Raw genomic sequence first — 19,614 nt, 5'->3', positions numbered from 1 at the left:
AGGTGTGTGTGCCTTGCTTTCCTCGGGGTGTGTGTACATAGGTGTGTGCGCTGTGCTTTCCTCGGGGTGTGTGTACGTAGGTGTGTGCGCTGTGCCTTCTTCGGAGTGTGTGTACCGAGGTGTGTGTGCCTTGCTTTCCTCGGGGTGTGTACGTAGGTGTGCGCGCTGTGCCTTCCTCGGGGTGTGTGTACCGAGGTGTGTGTGCCTGCCTACGTACACACCCCCCGAAGAAGGCACACACACCTCGGTACACACACCCCGAGGAAGGCACAGCGCGCACACCTACGCACGCACCCCGAGGAAGGCACAGTGCACGCCAGTCAGCTTGCGTTCTGTGTGTGACTCTGAGGTGGACTGGGTCACCTGGGAGCTTCCGGGGTCCATGAACGGGGACGCTGATGAAGGGTGGTGCAGGAGCTGTAGGAGTGGCTTTCAGTGAGTCCTGCCGCAGGGTGACTTTCTCACTCTAAGCACGTGTTTAACTTTCCGTGGGGGAATGTTTTCAGTCACAGAATCAGAGAGAACAGTGTCCCGGGCCCCAGGCTCAGCGTTGACTGGCATTTGGCCAGCTTGAGCTGATCCATCTCCTCCTTGCACTTGTTCATGTTTTCGAAAATATTTTTTCTTTCTTTAAACATATTTTAATTTTAGTATTTTAATTTTTAGTATTAATATTTTAATGTTAGTATTTTAGTAAATCTCAGACATCGTCTTGTTTTACCAGCACGTTTCAGTGGCTTCTCTGTCAGCTGGAAACCTTCACAAGCCGTGGCCTTCGCTCTCTTCACAGTGACTCAGTGGGCAGCTGGTGCCCCACGCTGTCTCTGACTCTGCCTGCCACAGCCTTTCTGACCCCGTCTGTGCCATGAGGGGCAGCTCTGTGGCTCGGGCTCTCCACACCGGTGGCAGGCCCTGCAGTGGTGGCCGCATCCATCACTGGGTGCTGCTGCTGCCCACGCCTGCCCCAAAGCCCCTCTTAATCTCAGTGAGAGGCTCAGGCTGCAGGAGGACGCGTGGCTCCTTCCCCAGCTCTGAGTGTCACGGTCAGTCTCACCGTGCGCTGCCGCTGCTTTTCCTCCTGGGGGTGGGCTCTGGTCCTTCTTCCCAGGCCAGGTTGTAAAGTTGCCCGTGTGTGCATGTGAGGGCTGGGTGTCCGCCATGGTGATCCTTGTGGTTCCTCAGTCCACCTGGGGACCCCTGGTTTCAGTGTGAGTGCTCAGTCCTGGCTTCACCATGTTCTTGGCCTGCGACAAACTGGTCCCATCTTCAGCACCTCTGTGGGTTCTTTCTTCCAGCTGATTTCTGTGGAGCATCCTCCTGTTCTGTAACAGGGCAGTCTCCAGACCCCAGACCACCTCTCCTATTGCCCTCCACACCCGAGACCACTTCTCCGTCGCCCTCCACACCCGAGACCACCTCTCCATCGCCCTCCACACCCGAGACCACCTCTCCTCTCCGTCTAGTCATCCTGAGGGGTGCAGGGGGTCCGCATCACCCTCCACACCCCTCCTCGGGTGCCATCACATGAGCAGGGAGTACACAGCATCCTCGAATGTGGGGAGCAGCGCCTGCCTGGACCTTCCTGCGGCGTGGTGGAATCTGAGTTGGCCTGGTCCTTGAGAGAACTCGTCCGTGGGTGGTATACAGACTACGGACCACAGAGCCTGGACACCAGGGAGAAGTTGCTGGTGTCAGTGGCCCCTTCTGTGGCTCCGGCCTCCATGCGCCAAGCACCTGGACACCTGTCTCTGCAGGGAACGACTTGATTTAAACAACATAAAACTACACCAAATGGTAGAATGGACACTGGCAGTGCTCGTCTGTCATCTGTTTCTTATTCTTTATTTGTCTCTGTTCCATGAGAAGCGCCCAGTGGTGTCATGCTGAACCTGCCCCTCTGTGTAACAGGTGGCTTTTCTTCAGTGAGTATTTGTGAAAGAGTGTTGGGAGGTAGTGAGAGTCATTGCATATTTTTGTGGCATTTCCTTGGTGGGACCAGCCACTTATGTGCACCCTGAAAGTCAAGACTGTCGTCCTGTCTTCCCCCTTGGCGGTTTTCAGTAAGCGAGCACGTAGTTGAACATTTCTCACCTGAATGAGTCTCATTGGTCGTGAGATGGAGCAGCTGATAACTTCATTGCTAAACACATTTTTCTCCACCAGGAGATCTCAAACAAGGGACGGAGCCCTGCGGTTGTCTCGTGGTGTCTGCAGGGCTCGGTTCTTGGGTGTCTCATGGCGCCTGCAGGGTTCTTTTCTTGCGTGTGTTGAGTGCTGTGGAGTGAATGGAGGGGAGGCTTGGCCTTTTGAGAGGCTTCTGTACTGAGCACTCAGGTACCGGCCTGGGGGTCGTCTGGGGCTGACGTTGGCAGGGAGGTTGCTGCCACCTTTGGCTGCCTCTGACCAACATCATGGAAACCTTTCCCAGCACAGCAGTCACCGTGATGAAAGCTCCCTTCTGCTCTCAGGTCCTGCCGTGGAGGAGCAAGGCCAGGTGGGTGCAGGTCAGGGGAGGATGCTGCGCTCACCTGGGGGTCCTCGGCTTCAGTCCGGCATTTGTCAAATGTGTGCGGAGATCTGAGCTGCCTGGAAAGGCCCTGTGGTCGCTGCTGGGCTGTTTCCACCAGCAGGAGTGTGGAGTGTGCGCCAGGCCTCTGGCCTTCTCTTTGCTGGGTTGGGGGAATTTGCCTCAAGGCCCTGGGTGTCATCTTGCACGAGCCTTTTGCTATCTTTGTCCTGGATAATGGCAGGAGGGCTCAGGATCCTGTAGGATCCTAACTGGGCCCAGGGTGTGGCTGGGGCTTCATGACGCTGGGGCAGGTACCGGGCGTACCTCTCTCCCGTTCTGGGCTGCACTGTGGCTCCCATCTCCTTCCAGAAACATCTCCTCATCCTCAGAGTCGCCATATAGTTGGACACAGGCCCACACTAAAGTACACGCTGGCCACCCCGGGACACGGGCTTCCCCTGCCTGAGTCCTGAGAAGAAAAAGCTCCACCCCAGCTCCAGGGGATGGAGGGGTGTGGGGAAGAATGAAAAGAGTGTTTTACTGAGTCCAGTCTTTTTCCAGTTGAACAGCAGTGTCTTCTTCCTGCCATCCCCGGTATTCTTCCACAGTGAGAGCTCTGAAGCTGGACGGTTTGCATCCTCCTTACCGGCCCTTCCTGAAGAGGCCAGGCCCCAGGCTCTCTGAGCTTCCATCCTGCAGCTGGGGTTTCAGGTGGACTGGGCTCCCCGTGTTCGGTTTTTGTTTGTTTTCTTCTGAGATAATCGTAGATCACATGAGATGAAAGAAATAACAGGGAGCAGTCCCTTGTACACTTTGCCGAGCTTCCCCAATGGTGGCATTTTGCACACTGAACGGTATCACCCTCAGGGTGTATGTCGGCATTGATGGAACCCTCTGGTCTTATTCAGACACCTGTTTCACCCTTACTTGGAAGGGGTATTGAGTTCTGTGCAGTTGATCACAGATGCAGATTCCTGTGTCCGACTGTCAGGACCTTAAAACCCTGCATCACCACAAGGATCCCCTGGTTGTCCTTCTGTGACCACACCCCCTCCCCTCCCAGGATCCTCTTTCCACCCTGGCAACCACTAGTCTTGTTTTCTGTCTGTGGATTTATCTGCCTATTCCAGACGTTCATGTGAAGAACAGTCCGTGGGCCTTTGTGTCTGATATGGCTGAGCTTGGTGCTGTCGAGGCGTACCCAAGCTGCGGCAGGTGTCAGAGCACAGCCCTCCCTGTGGCAGGGTCTTGCGGATCGTGCACCCATCATCTGATGGACACCTGAATGGTCTCCTCTGTTTGGCCCTTGGTAGTGCTGCTGTGAACACGGGCATGTGAGTGTTGTGGAGACTTGTGGGCATTTCTCGGGCGTACCTAGGTGGAGATCGCCGCGCTGCCTTTTGTTTGGAGACAAGTCCTTTGAAGATTCTTGTTTCATATTCTCCTTTGGGAAAACTTCTTGGGGTTGGGCGCTTATGGTGTGATTTGTCCTTTCTGGGGTAGATTGTCAGGCCAGAGCTAGGTAGCGATGTGGTAATTCTGGGAGTGGCCATGGGCTTGCTGGGGAGGAAGGGCTGCCGGTGGAGCTTCTCCTAAAATCTGCTGCTCACATCTTGATTGACTGCCAAGTCCCTGTGCAACCCGTGTTCCCTCCAGGTGAGCGTGAAGACCTGCTCTTACAGTCCCACCGCCTCTTTGTTCTGTGCGCGCTTTTTTTTTAATTTTTGGGAACAGGGTCTTGTTGTGCCTCAGGCTCGAGTGCAGTGGCTTGGTCAGGACTCACTGCGGCCTCAACCTCCTGGGCTCAGGCGATCCCACCTGTCTCCAGAGTAGCTGAAACCACAGGCGTGTACTACCACACCTGACTAATTTGTGTATTTTATATAGAAATGGGGTCACTGTGTTACCTAGGCTGGTCTTGAGCTCCTGGGCCGAAGCAATTGTACCCCTTCAGCCTTCCAGAATGTTGGGATTACAGACGTGAGCCATGGCACCAGCTTTCGTTGTTGTTGTTGTTTTCAGCTGTCTGTTTTTATTGCCGTCTTTTCCCTTAGAGCAAAAAATTAAATTGAGAGCAAGAGAAAATGCTGCACAAAAGAAGCTCTGGGCCGGGCATGGTGGTCACGCCTATAATCCCAGCACTTTGGAGACCGAGGCAGGTGGATCACGAAGTCAGGAGTTCAAGACCAGCTTGGCCAAGATGGTGAAACTCCGTCTCTACTAAAAAAAAAAAAAATACAAAAATTAGCCAGGCACCGCAGCGGGCACCTGTAATCCCAGCTACTCAGGAGGCTGAGGCAGGAGAATCGCTTGTAACCTGAGAGGCGGAGGTTGCAGTGAGCTGAGATCGTGCCACTGCACTCTAGCCTGGGTGACAGAGCGATAATCCGTATCCAGAAAAACAAAAAAAAACTCGAAAACATGTTAAGTGTGGACAGAGTATGTTGGAATTGTTGGAATCTGGTCTGATGTAGGACTTATTTTTTTAAACCAATGAGTAGTGTAGTGAGCACTGTGAACAAAACTGGAAACCAGATAAACACAGCGTTTTCAGATAAGGAGAGCACAGCAGTTGGTTGTAAGGACAATTTCTTTTTTTTGTTTGTTTTGAGAGAGGGAGTCTTGTTCTGTCGCCCACACTAGAGTTCAGTGGTGCGATCATGGCTCACTGCAGACCTGACCTCCAGGGCTCAAGTGATCCTCCCACCTCAGCCTCTGGAGTAGCCGGTACCACAGGCACACCACTGTACCTGGCTGATTTTTGTTTTTTGTAGAGAGAGGGTTTCGCCATGTTGCCTAAGCTCCCCACTTGCCTTTGAACAAGTTGTAGTTTGCAAGAGGCAGCAGCAGGTGGACATGCATCCACTGGGTGTAGTCAGGATGGGATGCGTGGAGCTGTACTCACCAATTTGCAAAGAACCTGCAGCTGTTGCTCCTTGGAGCCTTTGGAAGCTTTCCAGGTCGGTTGGTCGAGGGAGGTTTTGTGCCATGGAGGATTTGTAGAGGCCCCCAGGCAATATGGACTTGTCAGGTGAGGAGGGATGAGTCAGGAACAGGGTAGAGGGGAGCAGGCAGCAGGGACTGGTGTGTGCTGTGGCCTGAGAGGGAGTGTGGGTGACCATGGCAATTGCGCACTCCAGGTTGTTTGAAAGCGTCGCTCCCCTGAGCTGCTGGCTAAGGCTGCGTTGCGCACCAGTGGAAGCAGTGGTGTGAGGTCTGGTGCTCTGGGCACCACCCCTGTGCCCAGGAGGAGGGGCTCCCGGTACTGCTGGGCCAGCGCTGGCCCCTGCGGCAGGAATCGGAGCAGCGCTCCACCCACCCCTGAGAGAATGCTGAACTCCCACGTGGAACGGACACTTGGGTTTCGATGTGAGACACCAAGGGGGATGTAGACTGTCCCCCTTCACTGAGGTACCTGCTCCTCCTCACCGATGGGTGTAGGGTGCAGAGTTGAGGCAATGAGTATCTGGTGGGTCTCGAGGCGGCATGTTGGAGTCTGTCATAGAGGAGAGGGCGTCCTAGCAGAACGCCCTGCAAAGCTGCAGGCCAGGGGCTGGCAAACCACAGTCAGTGGACCTAATCCAGCCTGTGGTCTGTATTTGTACAACCAGATTGCGAAGGAGGGTCTTCACTTTCTTAAAGGGTTGTTCACAGCAGCAACAGGATGATGTGACAGAGGCTGTAAGTGGCTTGCAAAGCCCAAAGTCTGTCATCTGGACCCTTCCAGAAAACCTTCACTGACCTCTGCCCTGGGTGCCCCTGCAAGTGGGACTTGGTGTACCCATAGCCCACATTCAAGAGAGCTGCTTTGTTGGGGCCGAGTCATGGATGTTAGGACCGGTCCAGTTGACTGCGCCACAGCGCTGTCTAGACGTGTCTCAGCACCCTCATGACAGGTCCAGGAAACGGCCCGGGTTAGCCAAGGCAAGATGGCAGCCTTTTCAACAAGAGTCTGCTGATGGCAGCAAGTGGAAACCAGCCGATCGTGAAAACTGGGTTTCTCACAGCGAGATACCACCTCACACCAGTCAGCATGGCTGTTATTAGAAAGTCAAAAAATAACAGATGCTGGCGAGTCTGTGGATTAAAGGGAGCACTTATACACTGTGGGCTGGAGTGTAAATTAGTTCAACCCTGTGGAAAGCAGTATGGTGATTCCTCAAAAAGCTAAAACCAGAACTACCATTTGACCCCAGCAATCCTGTTGCTGGGTATATACCCAGAGGAATAGAAATCATTCTACCACAAAGACACACGTGGGCGAATGTCCATTGCAGCACCATTCACAGAGAAAGACATGGAATCCACCTGAGCATCCGTCAGTGACAGATTGGATAAAGAGAATGTGGTACACGTACACCATGGAATACTATGCAGCCATAAAAAGGGGTGAGATCATGTATTTTGTGAAACATGGGTAGATCCTGGAGGCCATCATCCTTAACAAACTAACACAGGGACAGAAAACCAAATGCTGCAGGTTGTCGCTTATGAGTGGGAGCTAAATGCTGAGAACACACGGACACAGAAAGGGAGCAGCAGACGCTGGGGTCTGCTTGAGGGCGGGGGTGGGAGGAGGGAGAGGAGCAGAAAAATTAACTGTCGGGTACTGGGCTTAACCCTGGATGATGAAATAATCTGTTCAACGAATGCCCGTGACATAGTTTACCATATAATAAACCTGGACCCCGAACCTGAAACAAAGTTAAAAAAACAAAGGTGGGTTTCTGTGGAGAGACCACCTGCACCTGTTTCTTATTTCCATGGACACTGCCCAGGAAGAATTGTGGTGAAAGCCCGCTACTTGGCTTACTGCTCTTCCCTCTCTTGAGTGAACAGACCTGCTTTTCAATTACTAGGGCGTACACAAGACATACGAGCTTGGAAATATTTTGAAAGCGAGTTTCAGAAAATCTGGAGCCATTTCTCGTGCAGAGTGTCTTAGTAGCGTGGTAAGGCTGTGCCCTGTGGGACCACGCGCAGGCCTCTCATCTGGGCAGCTCCCCTGCACCCTGGTTGGGCTCTGTAGCTCTCACTCTTGTGTGCAAGGATGTCTCTGTGTTCTGTGCTCTGCAGCCAGTGATTCGGCCTCGTGCTGTTTAACGTGAGAGCTCTGCCTCTGCTGATGGAAACGTTAGGAGGTGATTACACAAAGGTTTAGACTGCATGATAAGATGGCCTGGGATTGAAAGCATGTGTCTTGTCAAACAGTCTGAGGTTTCTGAAATTCCATATGTATCTTTTCTACAAAAACCAGCTCTGGAACTTCCCCTTTCTCCAGGCTTTTCAACCACTTTAAGAATTCAGTTCTCTGACCAGCCAACAAAATAGTCATCGCTGGACAGGGTTGTTGAAAGAACTGAGTTAACCATCTAGTAAAAAGGAGAGCAAACAGGGTCTGCCATAAGGGAAGGAGAGTCTTGTCACTTTTGAGGCCATTTTATTAAATCTTGATTATTTTGGCTTCCAGACTTGTTACCTATAAAACAGATTTCATAGCACTCTCCAGAAAGCTTGGGAAGCATCTTAGAATGTGATTTCCATGCCAAAATTTGAAAATTAACATAGTGTTGTTCGTTTGGCTTCATAAGAAATGATCTCACAGGTATTCAGCATTCGATGAGGCTTTTCCCTGGGCCTTCTACTTGCCAGGCTGTCGGAACGGCTGCAGTGGGATCAGGTTGGCCGTGGTGCTGACCGAGCTTCCACTTGGAGCCGAGATGAGGTTGTGTGATTCTGAGTAGTGTTTACGGTCTGACAGGGAACAGCGTGCGATAGGGCAAGCTTGCCCAGCCCGCGGCCCACGGCGGCTTTGAATGTGGCCCAACACGAATTTGTAAACGTTACGAGATTTTTTCTAAGCGTATCAGCTGTTGTTAGCATTGGTGTATTTTGTGTGTGGCCCAAGCCAGTTCTTCTTCCAGTGTGGTCCAGGGAGGTGAAAAGGTTGGACACCCTGCGTTCCGGTCTGACTGCGCAGTGCTGTTTTGAGGGTGATTAGGTTAAGAAAAATACATCGAAAGGCTCCACTCTGTTTGGAGTTAAATGTGTGTTTAAGTAGCATCTCATACAACTTACCGCATTCCACGTTGTTCTTTCTGTGAGTAGGATGTGTTTCAGTTACCTACTGCGGCGTGACACAACCGTCCCGATACGTGGTGTCTTAAGAAAATCATGATTTGCGCGTCCTCGTAATTCTTGTGTTGCTTGATGGTTTTCTGCTGGTCATGCCTGGATCACTCATGAGGCTGCAGGAGGCTCTCGGGGGCTGAATCCATGTCGTACTTCAGTCTGTGTGGGTCCTCCGCGTTGCCTGAGGGCACAGGTGGGTCCTCCCGCGCTGCCTGAGGGCACAGGTGGAAGTGGCAGGGGCCTTTGTTTCCTTCCTTTTCTTTTGCGCGGCCTTCCAGTGAGTGAGTGAGTGAGTGTGTGTGTGTGTGTGTTTTAAGTCATTGTGTCACTTGGTCAGCTGGGCGGGAATGCAGTGGCACAATGATAGCTCACCACACCCTCCAACTCCTGGGCTCAAGCTATCCTCCTGCCTCAGGCTCCTGAGTTGCTGGGACTACAGGCACGTATGCCATCGTACCTGGGTAATGTTTTGATTTTTTTTGGAGAGACAGGATTTTGCCATGATGGCCAGGCTGGTCTTGAACTTTTTGCCTCAGTCAATCCTCCTTGCCGCAGCATCCTAAAGTGCTGGGCTCACAGGCATGAGCCACCGCGTAGGGCTGGCACTCCACTTCCTGGCTGGGACCCGCAAGCCGGTGTTCCAGTGCACACAGAGAGTGTGTGTGTTTCACAGGGGCCTGGGCCACATACACAGAAAGCAGTGTGTGGTGCTTGTGGACATAAAGTGAGCGAGGCTTGGCACACAGAGTGCCTTTGAATTTGACAGAATGCGAAGAAAGTTTTGGTGGTTTTTCCTAGATTCTGGACTCAGAATTGTGAACTAATTTTTTTTTTTCCTGCAGAGATTTCAAAACTTTGCAAGACTGAATCTTAATCTTTGGCTGGCATTTAAGCATAAATAACACATTCGCATGCATTGTCAAATACAAGGTGAGTTCAGAGACTACTTCGGAAGGTAGAGTGAAAGAAAAAACTTTAAATGAAAACCTATTTCTGATCAGAATTCTTTTTTTTTTTTTTTTGAGATGGAGTCTCGCTCTGTCACCCAGGCTGGAGTGCAGTGGTGCGATCTCGGCTCACTGCAAGCTCCGCCTCCCGGGTTCACGCCATTCTCCCGCCTCAGCCTCCCGAGTAGCTGGGACTACAGGTGCCCGCAACCTCGCCAGGCTAGTTTTTTTGTATTTTTTAGTAGAGACGGGGTTTCACCGTGTTAGCCAGGATGGTCTTGATCTCCTGACCTTGTGATCCGCCCATCTTGGCCTCCCAAAGTGCTGGGATTACAGGCTTGAGCCACTGCGCCCGGCCCAGAATTCTTTTATCTGGAAACGATGTATTTTTTATAAACAGGGAGAGGCATGTTCCCAGCTGTGTGAAATGCTTGTTCCCCAGTGCCATAAAGAAACAGCACTTGAACATAAATTTAATTTCCTCAGCAAAGCCAGTTTTATACTTTCTGCAGAAAGGGTACGCTCGTCAGCAGCTTTGCCACGAGAGTACACCAAACAAAGGAGGGTCATTGACAACCTGAGGCGTCCACCCTACTGTTGTGTCCGGTTTCCATTGGCTGGAACGGGCCCTCATGTTCTGTATTTGTCCGGATTGACTGCAACTTACAACCTTTTAAAAGAGGCAAAGGCAGAGGAGAACAAAGGAAGGAGGAAGTAACTTGTGGAATGCTGAGAAGGGTAAAAAAACCTTCAAATAAGGAAGAGTAACAGGCTATGACCTAATGTTTCCTTGGACCAGTATAAGCACGCCAGGGCAAATATTTAGGCTAAATTGTGGGAGTTAAGAATTTAAAGTACAGTGATTTCTTTATTATGGCTAGCAGATATTTAAGAATGTTAGTATAGGTCTTTGAACAAATTTTGCTTTTAAGAGAAGTTACTATTTATTTTTAGTTAGATGCAGAGGAAAGTCTTTGAAGAGGAACCTCTAGTTTTTACACAACTGAGATGTGTGCTCCGTTCAGTGTCTCTGGTGCTGGACACATGGGTTCAGTCACGTGGGATTGAGTACCGTCCCTTCCGGCTTCAGTGCTGTTCTCTTCATTCTGTAGCTGTGCAATGTAGGTTTGAGTCGAAATGGAGCTTTCAGACACTCTCTCCAGCTCAGATTTTGGTTCTGCTTCCAGTCAGCAAGGACTGTTGGCTGTGCAGGATGTCGTGAGGTTTCACTCAGGCAGACAGAAGAGACTCTTCATCCCTAGCAGTGGGAGCTGCTTACACTGGGCTCCTGAAGAGCGTATGTGCCGTTCCGTTTGTCCAGTGGTTGTTTCAGAAGGGGAAGAACAAGGGAGTTGGTATTTCCAAAGAGTAAAACAGAAATTCCCTAATCCGCTCACATTTGTTAACCCACATGTCAGATTGGCCAAATAATCGTATCTCGTGTTGAAACTCGCATCTTTTACATAACTTTTAGTGCGTTTAATGGAACATACCTGAGGAGCACTTGAGGGTTAGTCTGGCTTGCCCCTTCCCGTAAATTCAGGGTCCTCCTGCCTGGAGCCACTCTCACAAGCCCCTGGCCACCCATCCAGGGTGTTGCGAGGCTGCGCCAGCTCACACCCCACTGCTGCCCCGTCTGACCTTTACTGTCCCTCTGAGAGGCATGCAGTTTTGAAGGTCTTATCTAGAGTGAGGTTTTTTGTTTTTGTTTTTTGTTTTTAATGTTTAGGGTTAATTTTCCCAAGCTTAAATCTTTTTACTTTGTACTTCTCCCTGAGTCCTTAGAGACACTTATCTTCGTAACTTGTGATCCTTGAGCTTGAAAGTGATATTTCTGGGTGGGGATCTTCTACTGATTGGTGCTTCAGTAGGAGTGGAAGGTCTGCCTGGGCCTGTGTCCTTTGCCGGCAGTCCCGCTGCCCTCAGTCTCGCTGCCCTCAGAGCGGCATTCTCCCAGCAGGGTGGGCCTCAGTGCTGCCTGGGCAGAGCCTTCTGGTGATGCGGATGTTTCTCAGCTGATTCGGTAGCATCACAACAGAAGGAGAAAACACTTGTTAATGGCTTGAGATATGTAAGTATGGAACATAAACAGGTGAGCTGGTGCAAACCCTAAGTTTCCAAGTGGAATGATGATGAAGTTTCCAAGTGGAATGATGATGAAGACAGTCACCTGGCCTGAATGAGGCCGCTCACCCTCAGTGGTCTGTGCTGGCCCCCAGAGAAGTGCAGCTGGGGTGTCTCGCTGCAGCACCCCCGCCTGGCACTGGGATGGTTCTGTGTGTGCCGAGGCCAAGGCCTGCGTCAGCCTGTTTCCTCTGCTTGGGGCAGGCCCTCTGCAGGAGGAGGAAGGGGAGGTGTTGCTGGGGTTTCCTAGGGGGAGCGCAGAGGTGGTGGTTTAGGGTAACTGAGCAGGGTTTCAGACTTACAGGAAGAAGTGGGGGCCTAGCCAGGGTGCCGGAGCCTCATCTGTGACTGGGTTAACAGGTTTCCACAATGAGAGCAGGAGGTGCCATGGCAGCAGGGGCTGGGGTGGGCTGATCCTCGAGCCCAGGCTGCCCAGGTTTGGAGCCATCCACTGCGGGAGTTAATTGGATCCATCTGGATGTGAGACACGAGGGGCCGCTCACCCGATGTGAGCAGCAGCCAAGTCCCGACACAGGCCCGGTGCAGGGCAGGAGACCGTGGATTCTGTTGAGGTTTGCAGGTCTTCACCCCAGGCAGAGCGGCTGTGACTGACCAGGTATTTTACTGCTCGGATCTTTCTTGGAGGCTTAACAGGAGTTTTTAGTGAATTGAAATCTTTTCTCCTCCTCCTCCTCTCTGTAGCCCCTTGACAGACACACACACACCTGGAGTTCTGATAGGGAGTCCCCTTATGACAGGTGAAGCTGCTTACTGTTGGCCATAGATGTTCTAGGTTCCATACCATTAATTTCATCTTAGGTGCACCTGCTTCTAGAATGCTGTCATTCCTGACTACATGCTTTGGTGCCCTTTTAGTGGGGAAATTGAATATTGAAACCACTGACATTGGCTAATGCACAGAACAATAATAGATCCATGGTTTTTCAGTCTTTTAAATTTTATAGGATTTATGGTATATAGTTTCTCAGAATTTTGCTGTGTGTAATTTAATGTCATTCGTCATAAATGTTTATCGAGTGATTAAGATGGGTAAGTTGGGCATGGTGATGTTCACCTGTAGTCCCAGCTGCTTGGGAGACCAATTCGAGAGGATGGCCTGAACCTGGGAGTTTGAGGCCAGCCTGGGCAACATAGTGAAGCCCCGTGTCTTAAAAAAAAAAAAAAAAAGGTAAGAGAATGTAGCCATAAAAGTGAATGAGATCACGTCTTTTGCGGGAACATGGATGGAGCTGGAGGCTATTAGCCTCAGCAGACTAACTCAGGAACAGAAAACCAGATACTATGTGTTCCGACTTACAAGAGCGATCTAAATGATAAGAACTTGAAAACACAGGGAAGGAAACAGCAGACGCGGGGGTCCACTTGAGGGGAGAGGGCGGAGGAGGGAGAGGAGCAGAAAAGATAACTATTGGGTACTGGGCTTAGTACCTGGATGATAAAATAACACGTACAACCCCCCTCCGCTCCCGTGACATGTATTTGCTTATGTAGCAAACCGTTACGTGTGCCCCCAAACCTAAAAGTTAAAAAATATGTGAAATATGTGATGCTCATTTGGTATCCATGGCACTCTTTGTTCTTAGGGTTTTGTAGCTTTTACACAAGAATTGAATAAAAATTATCTTTCTGCATCGCATAGAATGTAGTGTAGACTAAAATGCAAACATGTTCTACTGCTGGCTGTTGAGACTGGGATATGAAGTCCTTTAAAAGTGCCTTTTGTACAATTGCCCAGTTCCTGCTTAGGTGTGGAGAGGCAGAGAGCTAGACAGCCGGCTACCTTCATGGTAAAAGAGGCTGAAATGAGAAGCTCTGTGCCATTAATAACAGTTTTGGCCAGCAGCCAAGGCTCAGAGTGGGATTAGCCTGAACAATCAAGACTGCAGGGCCAGAACCAGGAGGTGGGCACGGTGAGGTCACAGTGCTGCCACCTGTGTCCCGGAGCAGTGGGGGCCGAGGGACCGCAGCAGACGCCTGTGCTGCTCCTTGGCGCGGGCTGGAAGGTCTTCCTGCTCCTCCGCTCAGGCTGGCTCCGGGGAGCTGGCCCGCAATTCCCCGCGAGTCTGCTTTTAAAGGGCTGTACGTGCGGTTGAGTTGTATGGGAAATGGCTGCTCTGGGATTTTCTGGAGTCTTTACTAAAAATAAAGAAGCATACTCAAGCAGTTTGCATCTAGCATTTGTTCTGTGGAGGCACCATTCATGGTGAAGATGGTGTGTGTGGGACAGATCGCACTTCCGTGATCTTGTTTCAGATTGTTTTTTGTTTTTTGTTTTTTTCAGAATCAGTCTTTTAGATAAGGACAGTGAAAATGATGTTTTACGTATTTTGAAATATTAAAATTTGAAGTAGAGAAATACTTTGCTCTGTCAATGTTTAATACTGACGATTTAGACACACGTAAGACATTTATAACCTTGTCTTTACAAAAAATAGAAAATTAGCCAGGTGTGGTGGTACATGCCTGTGGTCCCAGCTACTCTGGAGGCTGCAGTGGGAGGATCACTTGAGCCCAGGAGGTCAAGGCTGCAGTGAGCCATGATCGCACCACTGGACTCCAGCCTGAGCAGCAGGGGGAGACCCTATTCTCCAAAAAAAAAAAAAAAAAAAAAAAAATTTTTTTAATCAGGCAAAAACCAAACTATAACTAAAATGTAAGTGAGACGTGGTTTTCAGTGGCACAGGGGAAGTGGTTTGCATGCAAGGTTATCTAGGGCTGGGTGCAGCTGTGCCGTCCTCCGCACGCAGGGCCAGCCAGGGCAGCTTTTGGGTTGACACTGACATTAGCTGCAGGCAGCACCCTGGGTCAACAGGTGAAATCCGAGTCATTTTATGTATTTTGTTATTTTAGAGTGTTTGTGAGTACGTGGGTGAATGTGTTCATGGGTCCGTGAGACGTTTTGATACAGGCGTGCAATGCACAGCGATGACACCATGGAAAATGGGTGTCCGTCTTCTCAACTAGTTACCCTTTGTGTCAGAAACAATCCAGTTACTAACCCAACTGAAAATTGGGTACCAGTGATAGAGGCATTTATCCACGTGGCTCTTTGAAACGTGGTCGCTAAGCTGTGCGTGTTTACAGACGTGGAACCTGTTGTGCAGATGTTCACTCCTGTGAACGTGCGGTTATGATGTGGCCGACAGTAGGGAAGGAGCACGCCTGTGTGCTCTGAGTCTCCTGCAAGCCGGTGCAGCTCCGTGCGGGACCAGTGCTGATGCCAGAGTGAGGTGTGGGGGCTGTGGCCTGTGTCTGCCCACACGTGGTGGCGTTCTAGCAAAGCCACGTGGGTGGGTGCGGCGTCTCCAGCAGCCCTGGTCATTATTAACTATCACAGCTTGACCTGTGTCCTTGGGTCAAAAGTTGCATCTGGTGCCTTTTCAAAGCAGTGAGAGGGTTCAGTCTTTGGAAAGGAAACATTTACCGGCCATTTGAAAAGACTGATTTCAGAAATTGAGCATCGTAATGAAATCTGATTGTTTTGAAAGGATTTATACTTTTAATTACTTTCATCCCAGTGTTCGATAAAAATAGGAAAAGAAAGGAAAGATGTCCCCAGAAAGGGGCAGCCAGCACCCTGGCTTCCGGTGCCTTCAGCAGCATTGTCCTGTGGCCCTGGGTTGGGCTTGCCGAGGAGCGGTGGTTCCTCCCTCAGGGCCCTTCCTCTTGGGCAGCTGCTGTTTGTCCCTGGACCGCGTGAGTGGAGTCCACAGCGCTGGCTGCGCCAGGTTGCAGCACGTGGCCTTGCTCCTTACGGCTGAGTCGCATCATGCTGCGTGTAGACGCATTCTGCTTGCTCTGTCATCCGCCAGTGGACACGGGTTCGCTGTTGGGAACCTTGCTGTGTGAACTGTGAATGTCCAAGTACAGCTGTCTTTTGGGGGCCCTGCTTTAGGTTCTTTTGTGTATCTACCCAGAAGTGGAACTGCTGGATCCTGTGCTTAGTCCATTTGTAATTCGTTGAGGAATCGTCACACTGTTTCTTTGGCAGTTGCACCATTAGACGTTCCCACGAGCAGTGCACAAGGATTCCTGTTTCCCCACAACCTCACCTGCCCCCTGGTTCCCTGTGAGGTGCTGGAGACTGGCAGCAAGTGTCCTGTCCCCGGGACACGTGGTGAGCACAGTCCCTGACTGCCCTTCCTTCATGGTGTGACCAGCAGATTTGACAGATGAGAGGTGAAACCCTGGGGGTGTTGAAAGGAAGCGGACTCACCCCGCCCCGGCCCCACTGGTCTTTGGAGGTGTTGCTGTAGCTCTGGCCGCGCCCACCTCGGAGCAGTGCCCCTAGATGGCTCCACCTTCCTTCCACCATCTCTCCTGGAGACTCATCCTCATCCCAAGCACTGCCCTTTCGTTCTTCTGTGGCAGATTTTTAGAATAAAAGATATCAAGCCTGGCTGTTGAACGCTTAGCAAAGGGACCTACCCTGCTGACAAGGCAGCCAGCAACCCCTCCAAGATGGTCACAGGTCACCTGGGAGCTGGCCCTTGCCAGCAGCAGGACGCCTGGGACTCCAGGAGACGACAGCCACAGGGCCTGGGAGAAGCCTCAGGCTTTTGGTGTTTATTATGTGCATTATCTTTTTGGGGTCCCCAAAATTGTACCATTACATCCTTTTTTTTTTTTTTTTTGAGACGGAGTCTTGCTCTGTCGCCCAAGCTGGAGTGCAGTGGCGCGTTCTCAGCTCACTGCAAGCTCGGTCTCCCAGGTTCACGCCATTCTCCTGCCTCAGCCTCACAAGTAGCTGGGACTACAGGCGCCTGCACCACACCTGGCTAATTTCTTTTTCTTTCTTTTTTTTTTTTTTTGTATTTTTAGTAGAGACGGGATTTCACTGCGTTAGCCAGGATGATCTCAATTTCCTGACCTCGTGATCCACCTTCCTCGGCCTCCCAAAGAGCTGGGATTACAGGCGTGAGCCACCACGCCCGGCCCCATTACATTCTTTCCAGAGCTCACGCTGGAACCAGCTGTGTCTGGTTGAAAGCACTGTTGTGAGTGTGTCCGGTTGCTCCGTCTGGCTCCCAGGGCCTGTGTCGTCTAAGCAGGGCTGGCTGAGGATCACATCCTTCTCACCTCAGTGGATGGTTTGCCCCCGAGAACCGCGCTTGTCTCTGGAACTCTCCACTTTACTCCCTTGACAAGGATGTCTCCTTTGGACTTGTTGAGACTCTGTGATCAATTTTTAAAAACCCACAAGAGTTCATTGTTTGTAACCTATAAATGTTATACTTAAAGATAGGGATCAGAAATGTGAGAATTAAAAATACTTGTGTTTTGTTAGTGAAAAGCACTGGTTCATAGTAACTAAGGTTTTCCAGATTCATTCTTGTTTTTGTTTTGAGACAGGTCTCACTTCAGTGCCCAGGCTGGAGTGCAGTGGCGCTATCTCGACTCACTGCAGCCTCAGCCTCCAGGACGGGGCTCATGTGGGCCTCCTGCCTCAGCCTCCCAAGAAGCTGGAACCCCAGGTGTGCACAACCACACCTGGCTAGTTTTTTTATTTTTTGGAGACAGGGTCTCACTTTGTTGTCCAGGCTGGTCTTGAATTCCTAGGCTCAAGTGATCCTCCCCCCTTGGCCTCTCAACACATTTCTTGTGGTCTTGGGTGAGTCGCTTAGTGTTCCTGAGCTGTGGTCTCCCCACCTGTGCAGGGAGGAGCACCGTGTTCCTGTGGTGTTTATCTCATCAGTCACTCTGCGCCCAAGAGAGCACACAGACAGATGCTTGCTGTGAACTGCCACGGCCGGGCCTTTGTGCAGACGTGATTGTCAGGCTGTGCTCAGTAACAAGAGACCTGCCCTCGTCAGACAGATGCTCATGACAAGATGAAGTTCAAGTGACGTCTTTGGGTTTTTCTTGTTTTACTTATTAATGGAAGCAACCCTTTATTTGTAAGAGACCTTCTTTTGATACTGGCGATACTGTGACATTTCAGTCTGCTTTTGAGTTGGTTGTGATACTCGGTGTCGGGGGCAGTCCCTGCTGGAAGAGAGAGTGTTCAGAGCAGAGCATATGGCCCACACAATGCCACGTTCACCCCTGAGGAGGACATTGCAGTGACTTTTGAGTTCTTGTCAGCCTTGATTAGGTCTTTCAGGTAAACAGTCTGGCCTGTGAAAAGTTTATGGTACAAGCAGCAAAAACTTCGTCAGCTCTTGTATTTTGCTATCGTCTTCCGCTTGTGTTGTAGTCGTGCACGTTCCTCTTCGGTCCTTGTGGGTCTGTGTGAGCCCTCCACCCACCTCCCAAGCCTCACCTCACGGCGTGAGCCCTCCGCCCCTCTTCTGAGCCTCACCAGCATAGGTTCGCCTGGACTGGGAATATGTTGGGAGCAACTGAAGATCACAGAGCATCTGCCCAGGAAATGTCAGCAACATTTAGACTTTTTCTCATGGTTTTAGGTAAAAGCAAACATGTTGTTTTGGTGTTTCCTTCTTACATCTGGTAAGTCTTCAGCGCGTCGATCTGCATTTCCTGGGAGTTTGGAAGTCTGTTGCCCCCGCTCCTTTGGGGGCATTTTCTTTGCCGAAGGAACTAGAAGAACGAGCTGACAGACTCACTCACAGCCTTTGTTTGTTTGTTTGTTTGAGACGGTGTCTCACTCTGTCTCCCGGGCTGGAGTGCAGAGGCCTCAGCCTCCCTCCTGAGTAGCTGGGATTGCAGGCGCCCGCCACCATGCCCAGCTAATTTCTGTATTTTTAGTAGATACGGAGTTTCACCATGTTGGCCAGGCTGGTCTCGAACTCCTGACCTCAGGTGATCCACCTGCCTCAGCCTCCCAAAGTGCTGGGATTACAAGAGTGAGCCACTGTGCCCGGCCAGCTTTTGTATTTAAAGCATGCTTTGATGACACACAAACAGATCTCTTGAGTGTTCCAGCCTAGAAGTGCCCTCCCTATCAAGAGCAGGTGCTGGGCACACTGCCCCCTGCCCTGTGTGGCATTTCCGCTGTGCAGGGAGGTGGGCTGGCTCTGCACTGCACTGCCGTAGTGTGGACCTCACTGCTGCGGTGTTGACTGTGTCAAGCACTTTTTATATTTGGAGATTTGTCTAATATTGGTAAAATCATTTTTGACACTTCAAAAAAGATTTACAGTGAGAAGGAAAAGGAAGCTTTCCTGATTCTAGGGTGAGATACTGTGTTTCAACATGAATTTTTTTTGTTTTGCTGAATACAAAATTTAGTTTGTTCTATGTGAGATTTGTGAAAATGCCTTGGAAGATTTGAATGGGTAAAGGCATACTTTCCGCCATCTGTGCAATGCATTATTCAGAAGCAGTGGAGTGACCTTGCGGGCGGCACCTGAGGGGGTGCCAGGCATGGGGCTGTTGGGCAGGCAGCTCCCGAGAACCCTGCAGGGCTGGGTGCGACTCTGGCTCCCATCAATTATTTACAGACTTGGGGCACTCGGCTGGGCTGGTTCACAGGGCTGGAAGCCAGCTCCACCTTTATGTCTCCAGCTGTGCCCGCCGCCTGTCACCCTGTGGCAGACATAGCCCACTCTCCCTGCATGAGAGGCTGGCTGCAGAGACTGCTGTGTCTTGTTTCAGGTGTCTCAGGGCTGATGTGTGTTGTGTTCCCGTGGTGGCTGTTGATCATGAAAAACATTATGTCACATAAAATATGTGACAAGGTTGGGCGTAGTGGTTCATGCCTCTAATCCCAGCACTTTGGGAGGCCTAGGTGGGCAGGTGGGCAGATCACCTGAGGTCAGGAGTTTGAAAAACCAGCCTGGCCAACATGGTAAAACCCCGTCTCTACTAAAAATACAAAAAATGTAGGCAAGCTTGGTGGCACATGCCTGTAATCCCAACAACTAGGGAGGCCGAGGCAGGAGAGTTGCTTGAACCCGGGAGGCAGAGGTTGCAGTGAGC

General features: G+C 50.8%; 1 protein-coding gene across 2 annotated transcripts in view; it reads left to right on the top strand.

Moving 5' to 3' along the window:
* ANKRD11 (ankyrin repeat domain 11) overlaps positions 1 to 19,614 on the top strand; it is a 149,779-nt gene that overhangs the window by 42,463 nt on the left and 87,702 nt on the right. The gene's annotated exons all lie outside the window — the stretch shown is intronic.

The sequence above is a fragment of the Mandrillus leucophaeus genome, unplaced genomic scaffold, assembly GCF_000951045.1.
Source record: "Mandrillus leucophaeus isolate KB7577 unplaced genomic scaffold, Mleu.le_1.0 Scaffold10, whole genome shotgun sequence".
Classification (NCBI taxonomy): domain Eukaryota; kingdom Metazoa; phylum Chordata; class Mammalia; order Primates; family Cercopithecidae; genus Mandrillus; species Mandrillus leucophaeus.
Note: the sequence above shows the minus strand (reverse complement) of the source record. Positions and strands in the feature narration are given on the sequence as shown.